The sequence below is a fragment of the Molossus molossus genome, unplaced genomic scaffold, assembly GCF_014108415.1.
Source record: "Molossus molossus isolate mMolMol1 unplaced genomic scaffold, mMolMol1.p scaffold_m16_p_1, whole genome shotgun sequence".
Classification (NCBI taxonomy): domain Eukaryota; kingdom Metazoa; phylum Chordata; class Mammalia; order Chiroptera; family Molossidae; genus Molossus; species Molossus molossus.
Window position 1 is genome coordinate 197469951 of NW_023425344.1, and position 15456 is coordinate 197485406.

Sequence of the window (15456 nt, forward strand, 5' to 3'; positions counted from 1 at the left end):
AGATGGCGCTTCACTTGATTCTCAGAGCATGGTGCTTAATTGTGGCATGTAGTAGATCATATTATAAATGTAACTGTCTTCCCCTCTAGGTTATGAGCTCCTTTGGGGAAGGGATTGTGCCTGACTCATGTTTGTTTCCCCATAGAGTCCCCGACACAGTAAAGAAACTAACTCAGTAGACCTATATATTCCACAAATATGTATTGATTGATTGAGGACCTGTCATAGACCCGACACTATCCCAGGAGCTGGGGGATATAGCAACGAACAATATATTCTACTCTTATAAAGGCGGGGGTGGGAGGGCGTGTGTCTTATAATGGACAGGAGTAGGAAAAAAACAGCCAAATTGATGTGATGACTTCAGGTATTAGTAAACGCTGTAACAAAAACAGAAGAGAGTAAGGAGTAGAAGACGACTGTAGAGTGGGGAGACATTGCTATTTTCCTGGCTGCTGAGGAAAGGCTTCTCTTAGTAGGTAATACATAAACAGAGATTTAAAAAATAATGAGGAGGGTCCTGGCCGGTGTGGCTCCGTGGTTGAGCATCGACTCATGCACCAAGAGGTTGCTGGTTTGATCCCCAGTCAGGGCACATGCCCAGGTTGTGGGCCCGATCCCCAGTGGGGGGCGTGCAGGAGGCGGCCAGTCGATGTTTCTCTCTCATCGATGTTTCTATCTCTCTCTCTCCCTCTCTCTCTCAAATCAATAAAGAAAAAAAAATTTAAATAATGAGGAGGGGTTAGAAAGGAGGGAGGGATGAATAGGCGGAGCACAAAGGATTTTAGGGCAGTGAAGCTATTCTGTATGATATTATAACAGAGGATACATGCCATTATACATTTGTCTAAACCCACAGAACGTACAACACCAAGAGTGATCCCTAATTTAAACTATGGAGTCCAGGTAATTATGATGTTAGTGTAGGTTCATCCACTATAACAAATGTACCACTCTGGTGGGGGTGTTCATAGTGGGGAGGCTGTGTGTGTACGGTGAGGTATGAATATTTGAAAAAATCTCTGTTCTTAGCTTTGCTGGGAACCGAAACCTTCACTAAAAACTCAAGTCTATTTAAAATAAATATAATGAGAAGGACCCAAACTTGTGAAGATACAGAAGAAAGAGAGTTCCAGAAGAGGAAATAACAATTCAAAGGCGTGGAGGTAGGAATAAGCATGTCATACGGGGGTCAGGAAAGCCGACAGCTTTTCCCTGGAGTGAATGAGGAAGAAACTGTCGGGAGAGCTCAGAGAGGCTGGCAGGGGCCAGATCCGGTCAGGACTTTTCAGTATAATAAACTAAATCTACACCAAATTGTTCAAGATGAGAACAGAAGTTATATGGTTGATTTTTTATTTACCTTTTTAATAGAAAAAAAAAATTAAACATTGACAGAAGTGGAGAGAATACATAATGAACCTGCCTGAAGTCATTATCAATCTTCACAATGTATGAACATTGGGTCATGACTGGCTTTTTTCACGCACATCAGAAATTATGCAACCAAATAGCCACAATCCCTTCAATTTGGACACCCTGAGACTCAGTCCCCAACATCAAGTTATACCGTGATGTGCATAGTCTCAGCAGGCAGGGAGGACATGGCTGAGCACCAAAGCCAGAGAATAAGGTAGATGGCCATTCAGATGATAAATATTAAATAATACATATTGAACTTCCATGTTGAAAACAAATAATTTAAGAAAGGAAATAGCCTCTTTTTTATGACTGGGTAAAACTGGCGTCAAAAAGAAATACTCGTTTTGAGCAGTGGTTTATCCACTATTGGAATAAGTGTTGGCATGTATTTATCCAGCAATTATCCAGTCAGAACCGCCCCACAGGCCCAGCAGCAGACACTGTGAGGGTAGAAGCATGCACGAGACAGCTTTCCCTCCGGGAGCTCAGCACCCAGTGGGTCACAGTCTGAGCCGAGCCTCCGGGCTCCCGGGCCCCGCGCAGGATCACGCAGCAGCCTCGCCGTAGCTGGGTATGCCCACGTGCCCTTGCTCCCCTTTCCGAGGCAGCTTCTGTGGCGGCTGACAGTCACCTCTGTCTCTATCTAGGTGAGCAAACACGTTTCATTCTAGCACGTTTTCCTTCCCTCGTATGAGGGACAGGGTAATGTGCTTTTCTTCGAACTTGCACGTGGAGGCTGAGGCTGGGCTGCGCAGGACCAGGCGTCACCGACTCCGGCTGCCAGGACCCCTGCAGCTCCGAGAGCCGTTTCTCCTGACCTGGCGCTGGCTCCCACAGATCGGTTGCTCCCAGGACGCCCAGTGAGTGAATGTGCAACTCCCTCCCTGATTGATTGACTTAACACCAGCCAATTAGAGCTTAAACTGTCTAATGAAGCCGGAGCGCAGCCATCAGCTCGCTGACGTCTGAGGCCCATTAACTTGACCTAAACAACAGAATGATGTCCAGGGTGTATCAGCCCCGGGAACAACTAGTGGAACCAGAGGGAAGCGCTTTGGAAATAGAAAGTACTTTGAGAATGTTAACAAAGAGGAGCAAAAAATATGTCTAGACTAAAGAAACAAAACAAAGCCTGTACAGAATTCATATACTACCCTCATATCCTGTTTCAACATATGTACTTCTGAATTCACTTTCTACTTAAATAACACAGAGCTAAATGTGCACCGTTACATAGGACCCCACCTAAATAGTTTCCACTTTTATTTCTGTTTGTGTGTGTGTGAAATTTTTACTCACCAGTATTATTTACTACATTGCAACTTTCAAGATAGCTCTATTACACTTGTTTGGCCACAATTCACAATTAATATGTGCTTTCCTCAACTCCCACATCGATATCATAATTACTCCCCATTTTCCCCTCCTCTAAGAACAATAAAACTGCTCATTCAGAGGCATAATGACTGCCATCCTCTTCAAGAGCAAATGATAAATACTGACTGGTTTGCTTCAAAAGCAGACCATTCATTTATGAAAAGATTTAAATTGTCCACCCCAAACATTCTGTTTTCACTGTAAAACCAGCAACTGCAACGACAAGAAATATACGTGGAGAGCTGTTGAAACCTGACTTGGTTAGCCAGGCACCGGCGGTTATCAATGCCATAGCACAAAGAGACGCCACCCTGGCCTGGCCCCGAAGCTGTAGCTCTGTCGGTCCCTGAGATATTTAGCAAAAAGGCATTTTAAGAAAGTCAGCAAGAGAGAAAGAAAAAAATCTTCTCAGGTATATGTACGTTATTAATCATAATTAAGGCATATCTGACAGCTTCTTGGCAACAGAGACGATGAGTTCCTTTCTCTGACATCAAAATCCTAAAGGAATACTTGCTATTTCATTATCAACTTCACTGGTCTTTACACCTATAATACTCACTTTGAGAACAGGAGGTTTTGGAGAACGCTGAGCACTGACAATGACTGCTTGCCCACCCCAGACCCTGTGTAAGGTATAACGTAGGCTGGGACCTTACTAAGATCAAGTACAGGGAACCGCGCTGGAGTTAAAATGTGAGTTCCCGGAAAACACATGGTGTGCCCATAATGCATTTCCACTGAAGGGTCATCCAGAGCTGTTGTTTTTTGTCTGTGCGGGTAGCTCTGCACTTTTGATTTCCCATTAAATTGGAAAGGGAGCACTTGGTTCCCACTGCAATGACATCCTCCGATAAGACGGTGAGAAATGGAAAATGGATCTGTTTCAAGAGAGACTCATTTTAATAAAACCAAACAAGAGACTCACTTCCATTTAATCATGCTCAATTTCATTAATGTGCTTTCTAAAATGAAGCCCCTTTGGAAAGGTTCTTATGATGGCTGGGTCCTAGAGGAAACAATCACCAGGATTTCGATTTGGCACCTTTGTGGGTGATTTCAAGGAATTTATTCTGATCATTTGTTGATCGCACATTTCAGCCAGGTTTCTCTCAGGCCCAGCAAGGAGATTTGACCTGTTACATGCAAGTTCTCAGCTTACTTTTGCTGTCTTCTTTCCCAGAAAACATGGGTGAAACAGACCTTTGCCTATTGTGGCACCTATTTAATAGCATAGGTTGAGATCAGTATGGTTCTCAACATATTATGTTTCTACTTGGAAAATGATCACTGCTATTCTGGAATCTCTTTATTCTCCCCCTCCCCTCCCCCTCCCCCTCTCCCTCTTCTTCTTCTTCTTCACCTTCTCCTTCTCCTTCCTCTTCACCTTTTCCTTCTTAAGCTGCCTCTTTCTCTTTCTCACCACTTCTCCATTTAACTTCTGCTCAACTCCATTTGGCCTTCTATCCTTCCCCTGACTCTTATCTTTTTTTTTTCTTTCTCTCTCTCTCTTTCTTTCTCTTTTTCTTTATTTTTAGAGAGGGGAAGGGAGAGAGGCAGAAACATCGATCCCCTACTGGGGATCGAGCCCACAACCCCAGATGTGCCCTGAGCAGGAATTGAACCTGGACCTCTCAGTCCATGGGACAACTTTCAGCGCACTGAGCCATGTTCACCGGGCTTTTCCCCGTCTCTGCCTTTCAGTCTTCTCCACAGCGTCTTTCTTCACCAGTCCAGGCTGAGAAGGGGGGGCTCCAGTGCAGACAAAGAGTTTTGTCTCCATTATGTAGGTGAATTGAAAGAAAATAAACTTCAAAATCTTAATTACTCAGTTTTGAGCTTAACATTTCCCCTAGACATCTAGAAGTAAAATCTGTGATGTGCTGGGGCTGGGAGGGGCCTCACAGGGAAAGAAACAAGTTAACTTGCTTCACCAGGGCAGACTCCCCCTTCCCCAAGTGGTTATTCATTAATGAATGGTTTCTGCCTCTATAAATGTAATATCATGACTATAATGTACTTTTAAAATATGGTCTTCAAGATATTAAAATCACCGCCTGGGCTGATTTGAGGTTTTATTGTCTAGACTTGGCTGTAGCTCATCCTAGTGAGATCTCACGGGATTTAGCAATTAGCATGACTACAGCAGTTTGATAACAAAAAGTAATTAATGGCATCAAAACATAATCTTGCCTGCTTCTGAGGACTTGTTACACACATCTCGACCTTCCCTTTGAAAACAGTACTTTATTCCTGTTAGAAAATTATCTACCACAATTTCTATCTTGACAGAAAACAATTTAGCTTAATATATTGACATGTTTATATATATATATAATGTTTATATATAATGTTTAAAATAACATTAAGAAAGTGACTCAATATGCCAATTAGCAGTAAGTTCTTAATCCACTAATAATTAATAATTCTAACAACAAAAGAAATAGCAAAGGTGTTCTTTACAACTATATATATATAATATATACTATAGGCATTACGGTTCCTTTAAAAAAAAAAAAGGTAAAAATGTAAAATAGGAATTCTGTCAACTGTCAAATGAAAATTTAAGAAAAATTATGGTTATTTATTTTTTTCTTTCAGAACTCTCATTTAAATATTGCTGAGGAAAGGGAAAGTGCAAGGAGATACTTTGCAGTAAATACTCAATTTACCATAAAGTTTAGGGAAGGAAAAACTTCTCCTCAACCCTCTAGGAGTTCCTGGCTGGGTCTGAAAGTTAAGTGGATAGAGACAGATTCACAAGAGAAAAGCATACAAGTTTATTTAATATAAATTTGACATGACCCTGGAGTCTTCAGAGGGAAATGAAGACCCAAGGAAATAGTTAGACCTGAGTATTTTTATGCTAGATTTGATAAAGAGTGGACGGTCAAAGAGTCGAAATGGTTCTCAACCTTCCTAACGCCGCGACCCTTTAATACAGTTCCTCATGTTGTGGTGACCCCCAACCATAAAATTATTTCCATTGCTACTTCATAACTGTAATTTTGCTACTGTTATGAATCACCATTGGAAAAATGTGTTTTCCAAAGGTCTTAGGCGACCCTTGTGAAAGGGTCGTTCGACCTCCAAAGGGGTCATGACCCACAGGTTGAGAACTGCTGGTCTAAGGTAATTGTAGTAAACTAGGGGAAATTTAGCAAGAACTGTTGCTTTGATTCTTCTCAGCGTCTCTTTTTCTTCAGGAATAAGGATGCTCTTTTCCTCCAGGTATAGGGAGGGCACCTCTCATGTGAGGGTTTATGACTCGTTTCAGGGGAGAAGGGTGAGGTCAATGAGTGACCTTCCTTCTGCTGTTTTTGGAGACTCCTTCAGCTTAAAATATTCTATATGCAAGGGTGCCATATTTGAAGTAGCACGTCCTGAATCCCAACAGAAGTACACGTGGGTTTCAGTTTAAACAAATAAAGGCAATTCTATCTGAGACCTTTGGATTCCCTTTAACAAGCCACTGCTCATTGTGTAACCGGTGAAGTTGATCCTGTGTTCATATCAATAGAGTATGGAGGGTTTGGGGGTGAAGGTTAAGAAAAGGGAGCATGTGTCCAAAAGTCAAGCCTTCCTTTCCCCAAAAGAACTTTATTCTTGAACTAATTTGCATTTAAAATGTTCCCAATTTCAGAGATGAAAGCCCAGAACACATGAGCGCTTACAGTTCTCCACATCTGTAACTCATTTCCATTTCTTAAAAAATTGATGATGTTTAGTTTAATGCCCAAATCTCCCCTGACCACAAGGGATGTTAGCTTTTGGCAGCTTGGTATCATTATTTATAAAGAGAACCCTTGGACTTTTACAGTAGAAGCAAAAATGAGCGGATGAGCTGATGTAGAAGTGAGAAGCTCTCTGGAATTTGAAGAAACCTCTGCCGCCATCTGCTAATCTTCAAGACCAGATGGAATAAATGTAAAGTTTCCCTATCAAGGATTTAACGTCTCTTCTGTATAGGATTATAAAAACATGTTCACCTGAAACAATACTTATTTTTAAGTGTACTCTATTTTAATCAGACTTGTAATCTGTTCTGTGCTCAAGAGATAAATGAGAATAATTTCTGAAAGCTTAGAGCAACTAAAAGAGATGAACATAGAAAGACAAAGGGGATTGAGCAACAAGGGAAAACAAAAAGAAAGAACTCGTGGACGTGGACAACAATATGGTGATTGCAGAAGGGAGGGGGTGTGAAAGAGGGTAAAGGGAGGATAAATGGTGATGAAAAAACTAAATTCAATTAAATTTTTTTAAAAAGGGGCTTGGATGCACTTTCTCCAATCTATGGCACAGGAAACATGGAAACAACTTGCTGTTTTCTCTTAGGCAACTAGGTAAACGTGTAACTTCTAGCTCACCCACATTTAACAGGTTATATTTCATCCAGGTTGGAGATAACAGATGTAAGAAATACAAACAGATGAAGAAGCTTAACATTAAAACCAGTATTTTTAACTTGGGGGCCTTCCATGGCATTTGTAGGTGCATCTCCTTTGCAGCTGCACTCATATAAATGAGATTCCTTAGTAACTTTCCTCCTAAGAAATCTCAGAAGTTATTTTTATTATGAAATATTTAATGGAAACAAGGGTAGAAAATCACTTACCAATGTCATCATTTAACATTTTGCCATACTTACATCACAACCTTTTCTTAAAGAAATAAAATATTACAGATACAGTTGAGGTTCAAGTGTCCCAAACTAATTTATTGCCCTCCTCCACCAAACAAACAAACGGTTAAGAATCAACTCTGGACAGGGCACCTGTGTTGTGTAATTCACTTTGGCCCCTGGAGCTGTTCCTAGCAGCATCCTAGATACTGGCACTGTTTATACCTTATTTGCAAAATAGCTATTTGGTTTATGAGTTTGACCATTTTTGCTTATTAAAGTCATCTTGAACACATGGAGCTATTCTTCTGGTATCTTTAAAAGAGATCCTTCCAGCCCTGGCCGGTTTGGCTTAGCGGTTAGAGCGTCGGCCTGCGGTCCCGAGAGACCCGGGTTCAGTTCCCGCTAAGGGCACGTACCTCGGTTGCAGTTTGTCCCCGGCCCTGGTTGGTCATGCGGGTGGCAGCCACTCAATGTGTCCCTTCGCGTCGATGTTTCTCTCTCTCTCTCTTCCTCTCTCTCCCTCCCTCTCTATCTGAACAAAAAATGTCCTCGGGTGAGGATAAAAAAAAAAAAGAGAGAGAGCTCCTTCCAGAATTAAGAGGTACAAATTGGTTGTTAGACTGAAGAACCTTAAAAGGAAGGGGGGAGGGAGGGTGGGATGAGATAAACCAAAGAACTTCTATGCATATGTGCATAAGCAATGGACATCGACAATAGTGTGGGGAAAGCAGGAGGGGCCAGGATTGGGGAGGAGGGGGTCAATGGCAAAAAGGGGGAGGGGCATCTGAAATACATTCAACAATAAAGATAAGTTAAAATTTGAAATAAATATGTCATTGTATACATGCCACGTAATAGTGACAATATATTTTGCAACTTAGTAGAAATAGACTAGAATATATATCATCAACATAAGTCATACTTTTTGTTACAAACTTTATCTCTAAATGGGGGGAAAGATGCAAATGTGTGATCATCTCCATTAGAGTAGGGAAATAGGAAACAATTGCATTTTTTTTTTTTTTTTTGCATTTATCTTCAGATAGAGCACAGAGCAGGAAAGAGACAGGAAGAGAGAGAGAGAGAGAGAGAGAGAGAGAGAGAGAGAGACATCGATGTGAGAGAGACACACTGACGGGTTGCCACCCACACAACCCCAATGGGGCCGGGGACAAACTGCAACCGAGGTACGTGCCCTTAGCAGGAACTGAACCTGGGACTCTCTGGTCCACAGGCCGATGCTCTAACCGCTGAGCAAAACCGGCCAGGGTGGAAACAACTGCATATTTAAAGTATCTGAACTCACCCAAGTGAAATTATAGTCTCCACACAGAAAGTCAATGCTTGATAAAACCAGAACTTGGCATTTGAAGGCAGGAGGACCTAGGTAAAACTGTTCACCAAGGTGGTCCCTGCCTTTCCTTTTTCCTGCTTCTTCCTGCCTCTACCCCCTTTCTGTTACAAAGAAAAAAAGGGGAAGGATTTGATTTTTTAATTCAAAATATTCCCAAACTTACCTCCATACTTCCAACTGGCATAAAATAATAGTTCCTCACGTACCACAACACACATTTAACAAATACTATTTTGCCATATTTGCTTCAGATTTTTATTAAAGAAATCATTACTGCTTGAGCTAATAGAGCTAAAGCCACAACAGATCCTTTGTAAAGTGGTTGTATCCATATGCTCTGCCATCAGCAGCTTGAAAGAGAACCTATTTCTTCGTACTGGCGTGTATAATAATGGTTTGCCACTGTACCCCAAAATGCACTAGGGAGTCTTTAATATCTCAGCCCAAGAGAAGTAACTTTTAGGCATCCGTGATAAACAGATATGGAAGATTAGACAGGGGGCCTCTCAGTATCTTACGTAGTTGATATTTTTTAAAAGTTCCCATCATCTTCCCTGACCTCCTTAACCATTCCCCATACTTTAGCCAGAGTGATTTTAAAAACCAAATCTGATCATGCCACCATCAGCTCTGAACTGGGGTACTTTCCCATCACATTAAGGAGAAGCCCCAAGCCCTTTACCCCAAACTGCCCGTAAGGACCCCTCATCCTTCTCCTTGTCCTCTTCGCTAACCACACTGACCTCCTTTCAACTTCTTAGTGGCAGTGTGCTCTTTGCATGTGTCTTTCCCTGGGCCTACTTTTCTCCTTTGCCGTTAGCCAGCTCCGACTCATCTTTGAGGACCCAACTCAAAAGTTCTTTAACAGAAAAGTTTTCCATGGCCTCTTCCCACATCTAAATCAGATCTCCCTAATACAATTTTATTAAATCTCCTGGGGGGTTTTAAATAATAATTTTCAAGTCTATATTTATTTGTGTGAATATTTGTTTAATGCCTGATTTTATTTTTAATAATTTATCTTTATTGTTAGAAGTATTATAGATGTCCTGCCTTTTATCTCCCATTGACCCCCTCCACCCTGTTCCCACTGCCCTATTCCTGGCCTTCGCCGCACTATTGTCTGTGTCCATGGGTTATGCATAAATACATATAAGTTATTTGGTTAATCTCTTCCTGCCCCCCTCCCTTCCCTCTGAGATCTGTTGGTCTGTTTCATGCTTACATGTCTGTGGATCTATTTTGTTCACCAGTTTATTGTGTCTGTTTGTTTTTGTTAATCCTCACCGGAGGATATTTTCCCATTGATTTGTAGATAGAGTGGGAGGGAGGGAGGGAGGGAGAGAGAGGGGGGGGGGGGGGAGAGAGAGAGAGAGAGAGAGAGAGAGAGGTGAGAGAAACAGATGGATTGGTTGCCTCCCGTGTGACCCTCACCAAGGCTAGGGATTGAACCTGAAACCCAGGCCAATGCTCTAATTGCTGAGGCAAACCAGCCAGGGCATTCATCAGTTTGTTTTGTTCATTAGATTCCATATGTAAATGAGATCATGTGATACTTGTCTTTCTCTGACTGGCTTATTTCACTTAGCAAAATAATCTCTAGGTCCATCCATGCTGTCTCAAAGGGTAAGAGATCCTTCGTTTTTACAGCTGCATAGTATTCCATTGTGTAAATGTACCACAGCTTTTTATTCACTCATCTACTGATGGGCACTTGGGCTGTTTCCAGATCTTAGCTATTGTAAATAGCACTGCTATGAACGTAGGGGTGCATATATTCTTTCTGATTGGTGTTGCTGACTTCTTAGGGTATATTCCTAGAAGTGGGATCACTGGGTCAAATGGCAGTTCCATTTTTAATTTTTTGAGAAAACACCATACTGTTTTCCATAGTGGCTGCACCAGTCTGCACTCCCACCAGCAGTGTACTAGGGTGCCCTTTTCTCCACACCCTCGTCAGCAATTGTATACATATTTTTATCCCCCTTTTTAATTTAAAATGTAAACTTGCCCCTCTTCCACTCCTGAAGCACTGATCAGTGTACATTTTGACTGGTACGTAGAGGTCTGTCATGGTGGTTGCGGTAGATAATGTGTTGGCTGTTTATCATGAGCAGCACGTAGCACAGGTGACTGAGTCCTTTCAGTTGTCCCATCTCCTGCTTCCTCCGCAGCTAAGCAGAGCCAGTCTTTTTTAACTTTATTTTTATTGCTGACACTATTGCAGATGTCCCCATTCCCTGCCCTCTTTGCCCACCTCCACCCAGGCCCTTCCCTTCCCTCTGGCAATGTCTGCACTGTCGTCTGTGTCTGCGGGTGATGCATACATGTTCTTTGGCTGTTTCTCTTTATTAGACCTAAAGTGCATGAAGATAGGGACCTCGATCACTTGTCTTCCACTTCTAAATGTACCAGCATAATGCCTATCTCTTATGTCATCAATAATTATTTCTTGAATAAATGGGTAGAGATTTCCTGATCCAGACCTCAGGATTTAAGGCGACTAAAATTGCATCCTTGCCCTAACCCTTCCTTCTTTTTCTCTGCTGACTCACATGTATCTCCTCTCCCCCTCCACTTCCTTCCCCACGTTCGCATCTTTCCCCCATGGAGAGAGATGAGCCAAAAGTTGGTAATAAATGCTGATGATATATATTCTAGTCTATCTCTATGAAGTATTGCAAAATAAATTGTCATTATTACATGGCATATATGCAAGGACATATTTATTTCAAATTTTAGAAGGATCTCTTTTACAGATACCACAACAATATTTCCATGGGTTCAAGAGGACTATAGTAAGCAAACATGGGCAAAATCATAAGCCAAACAGCTATTATGCAAACATGGCGCGAACAAAGAATTCTCAACTGTAAGCTTGAAGGCAGTGTCAGTCCATGAAGCAACCATCAGGCAAAATATATAAATAAATAAATAAATAAATAAATAAATAAATAAATAAATAAATAATAAATAAATAAAGTAGTCTTAAACAGAATTGCAAGGATCATTAACAATCATGTTCCCATTTGAAGTTCTTATAAATACTATACACCATCTTGCCATCTAATATTCAGGGACACATTTGGGGGTTTAAAATTGGATTTTGATCCTGGATATAAATGTTTCTCAAGTTACAGTTAAAAGAAGCAGCAGCAAAAAGTGGAGCATCACCAAATTAAAAGCCCATGTGCTTGAAATTAAATAAGTCTATACCCTAGATAACATTGTTTTTCAAAGCCTGACAAATGTTTTCACATACATTTTCAACCTTCTTCATTCACCCTCACACAGTGCCAGCCCACTACTCCATGTTTCCTTTCCTGGAGTAACTCTGGATACAATTTTTTGTTGTTGTTGTTCAGGTAGAGTGGGAGGGAGAGAGAGGAACAGAGAGAGAGAGAGAAACATCGATGTGAAAGGAACCGATACATCGAGTGGCTGCCACCCGCACGACCGACCAGGGCCGGGGACAAACTGCAACCGAGGTACGTGCCCTTAGCGGGAACCGAACCCGGGTCTCTCAGGACCACAGGCCGATGCTCTAACTGCTGAGCCAAACCGGCCAGGACTGGATACGATTTTGACACAATTTTAGAGCTCATGCTTCTCTCCCTTCAAAACGGAGGCGGTCTCAAGATCGGAGTAATTGCACTGAGAAGGAGGCAGAGCAGAGGAAATTGCTCTCACCCCCCAAAGAGCTACAAATGGAACACAAAGTATTGAATCCAAATTCCAAAATTTTGACTAGAGAATGTTGTTTACTGTGTTCTGCTGGGACTTTTCTTTTGTTGCCTAGAAACCCTCAATCTCTACTCTCTTCACAGAGATACTCCAGGCCAAGGAATGACCAAGCTCCCAATTTCCTTCTTGACCTTGCTTGCAAACTCGACACTAAAGGTAGAAGGGTGGTAGGAATGAATGAAGACCCTCCAGTGAAACTTCTAAGATCCTAATTCATTCATTCCCTCATTCATCAAGCATTTATTGGGCTTCTATCGGTACTTGAGCACAGTGGCCACCAGGGATAGGATGGGAAGCAAGAGAGTCCACACCTTCACGGAACTTGTCTAGGAACGGAGATCAACACAAATGAAACACAGACAAATATAAATCTACAAACGGTGGTCAGTTTTTGGAAGGAAAAATATAAGCTCTTACAGGAAATTATAAAAGAGGGAGCAGACTTTGACTTTTTTGAGCTGAATTATAAATGAAAGAAAGATGAACATATAAAGGATAAGAGAGGCTGCCTTCTTGGGCAGGGACTGGCAGGGGCAGGGGCCTGAAGGAAGACGGCATGCAGCCACGGCGTCGAGCAGGGCCGAGGGAGAGACGTAGGAATGAATCTGAAAGATAGGCCGGGGCCCATCACCAAGGGCCCTGAAGGAAGTTGTAAAGATTTTTGTCTTTGAAGAAGAATCTGAAGTCATTAACAAGTTGTCAATAGTGACACTCATGATCTAATTACGTTTTCAGGTCATTCTGACTGCTAGTGTTGAAATGTATTAAAAGGGTTAAAGAATAGACGGAGGAAGACCAGTGACACCATGATTTGATGTATAATTTTATGATCACTGGCTCCCATGTTGAGAATAAGTTGGAGGGCAGCCAGAGTGCACACGGGGAAATTAGTTCGTTGGCAGGTGCAGCCACCTAAGTGAGAGATGCTGATGGTGGGGCCAGGAGAGAGGCAGCAGGCCTGGAGAACTGCCCCGGTGACACGCGGGTTGGCTCCCTCCTGGCTGAGGTACCGCTGGGATCCTAAGAGGGCTGCCCTTCAAAACGTCTACACCCACACAGAGAGGCTCCTTTTTAGGAAGGTTCCTGAAAGACAGTAGTCCTGTGTCAGGGCCACAAATCTTCTTGCTTCTCCTGAGCAATGGACTTGTTTCAGCCCTTGGTGAGACAGTCACCAAGTGAGCACCTTTGTGTGTTCATGGAAGAAAGACTCAGCAAACCTGAGGCCCACGTTCCTACGCTTCCCAGCCCGCCTCGTGGCAGCTGAAGTCAATTTTCTTTCAGCTTACTTTTCCTATTCTCATTTTCTTCTTTAAAAGGTTTTTGTTGCCCTGGCCGGTTTGGCTCAGTGGTTAGAGCGTCGGTCTACGGTCCCAAGACTCCCGGGTTCGGTTCCCGCTAAGGGCATGTACTTGGGTTGCAGTTTGTCCCCGGCTCTGCTTGGGTCGTGCGGGTAGCAGCCACTCGATGTGTCCCTTTCACATCGATGTTTCTCTCTCTCTCTCTCCCTCCCACTCTATCTGAATAAAAAATGGAAAAATGTCCTCGGATGAGGATAAAAAAAATTTTTTTAAAAAACAACAAAAAAAGGGTTTTGTTAAAATAAGCTAATGAACAAAATAGATCTACAGACATAGAAAGGAGTACTGTTCAGACTGACAGACCTCAGAGAGGGGCGTGGGGGGGAGGGATGAGACCAAAGGACTTAAATGCATGTATGTGTAACCAATGGACATAGACAACAAAGCTGGGGATGGGGTGAACGGGGTGGGGGGGGGGAGATTGGGAGGAGGGTGTCAATGGTGGAAAAAGGAGAAATATCTGTAACAAAAATTAATAAAAATAATTTTTTAAAAATGATATTATAAAAGATACCATGAACAGCCAGATGAAGAGGTACATAGGATAAGGTCTAGGAGGGTCCCAAAACAGGAGCTTTTGTCCCAGTGGAGTTGGGGTGAGCCACCCTCCCAGCATATGGATGAGTTCATCATAGTTTAAGGGATTTTGTGGAGGATTCATCATGTAGCCATGATTGCTTGTTAATTCAATCTCCAGTCCCTTCCCCCCTCCCTCCCCAGAGAATAAGGGATGGGTCTAGAGGATGGGGGGAGGGGGCAGGGTCTAAAAATCCCAAGCTTCCAGTCATACTTGGTCTCTCTGGTGACCAGTTCCCATCCTAAAGCTCTCCAGGAGTTCCCATCCCATTAACAAACAGACAGACACTCTTGTCACCTCAGATTCCAAAGGTCTTAGAAGCTCTTGTGTTGGGAATCAGGGACTAAGAACAAATATTGTAACAAAAGATGCTCCTATTACCCACATTACTTAGGAAATTATAAGGATTTAAAGACCTTTGTGCCAGGAACAAGGGATGAAGATTAAATATATATTTCTTATTATATGATAGTATCACAAAATAATATAGATTCATTGCAGAAATATGTGAAATATAAAAAAACTCAAAAAAATCTATAATCCTACTATTCAGAGATAATATTAGTTAACATTTTGCAGTATAGTCTTCCGATCTTATTTCTTATTTCTATATCTATCTATATAGCTATCATCTTCCAATTTTTTTCCATAGGAAGAAAGCTGTGTGTGTGAATGAGAATGTCTGTGTATGTGCATTTGTGTGTATGTATTTGTATAAGTCTCTTAAGCCCATCTTGAAACAATAAAATAAATGGGTAGAAAGATTAGATAAATAGGTAGGTAGGTAGGTAGGTAGGTAGATAGACAGACAGACAGTTTCCCTTGGATTTTCAGTACTAGATGATTTAAATCCTCAGCTGCTTCTTTGACAATGTCAAAATTGTTTCTCTCCAACCACTTCTATCAATAAATAATACTCCTGCTTGCTCAATCGGAAGCAATTGTTAGCCAAGTGATGAATGATGACTTAGAGGTTATGTGATTCCAGTCTTTCCAT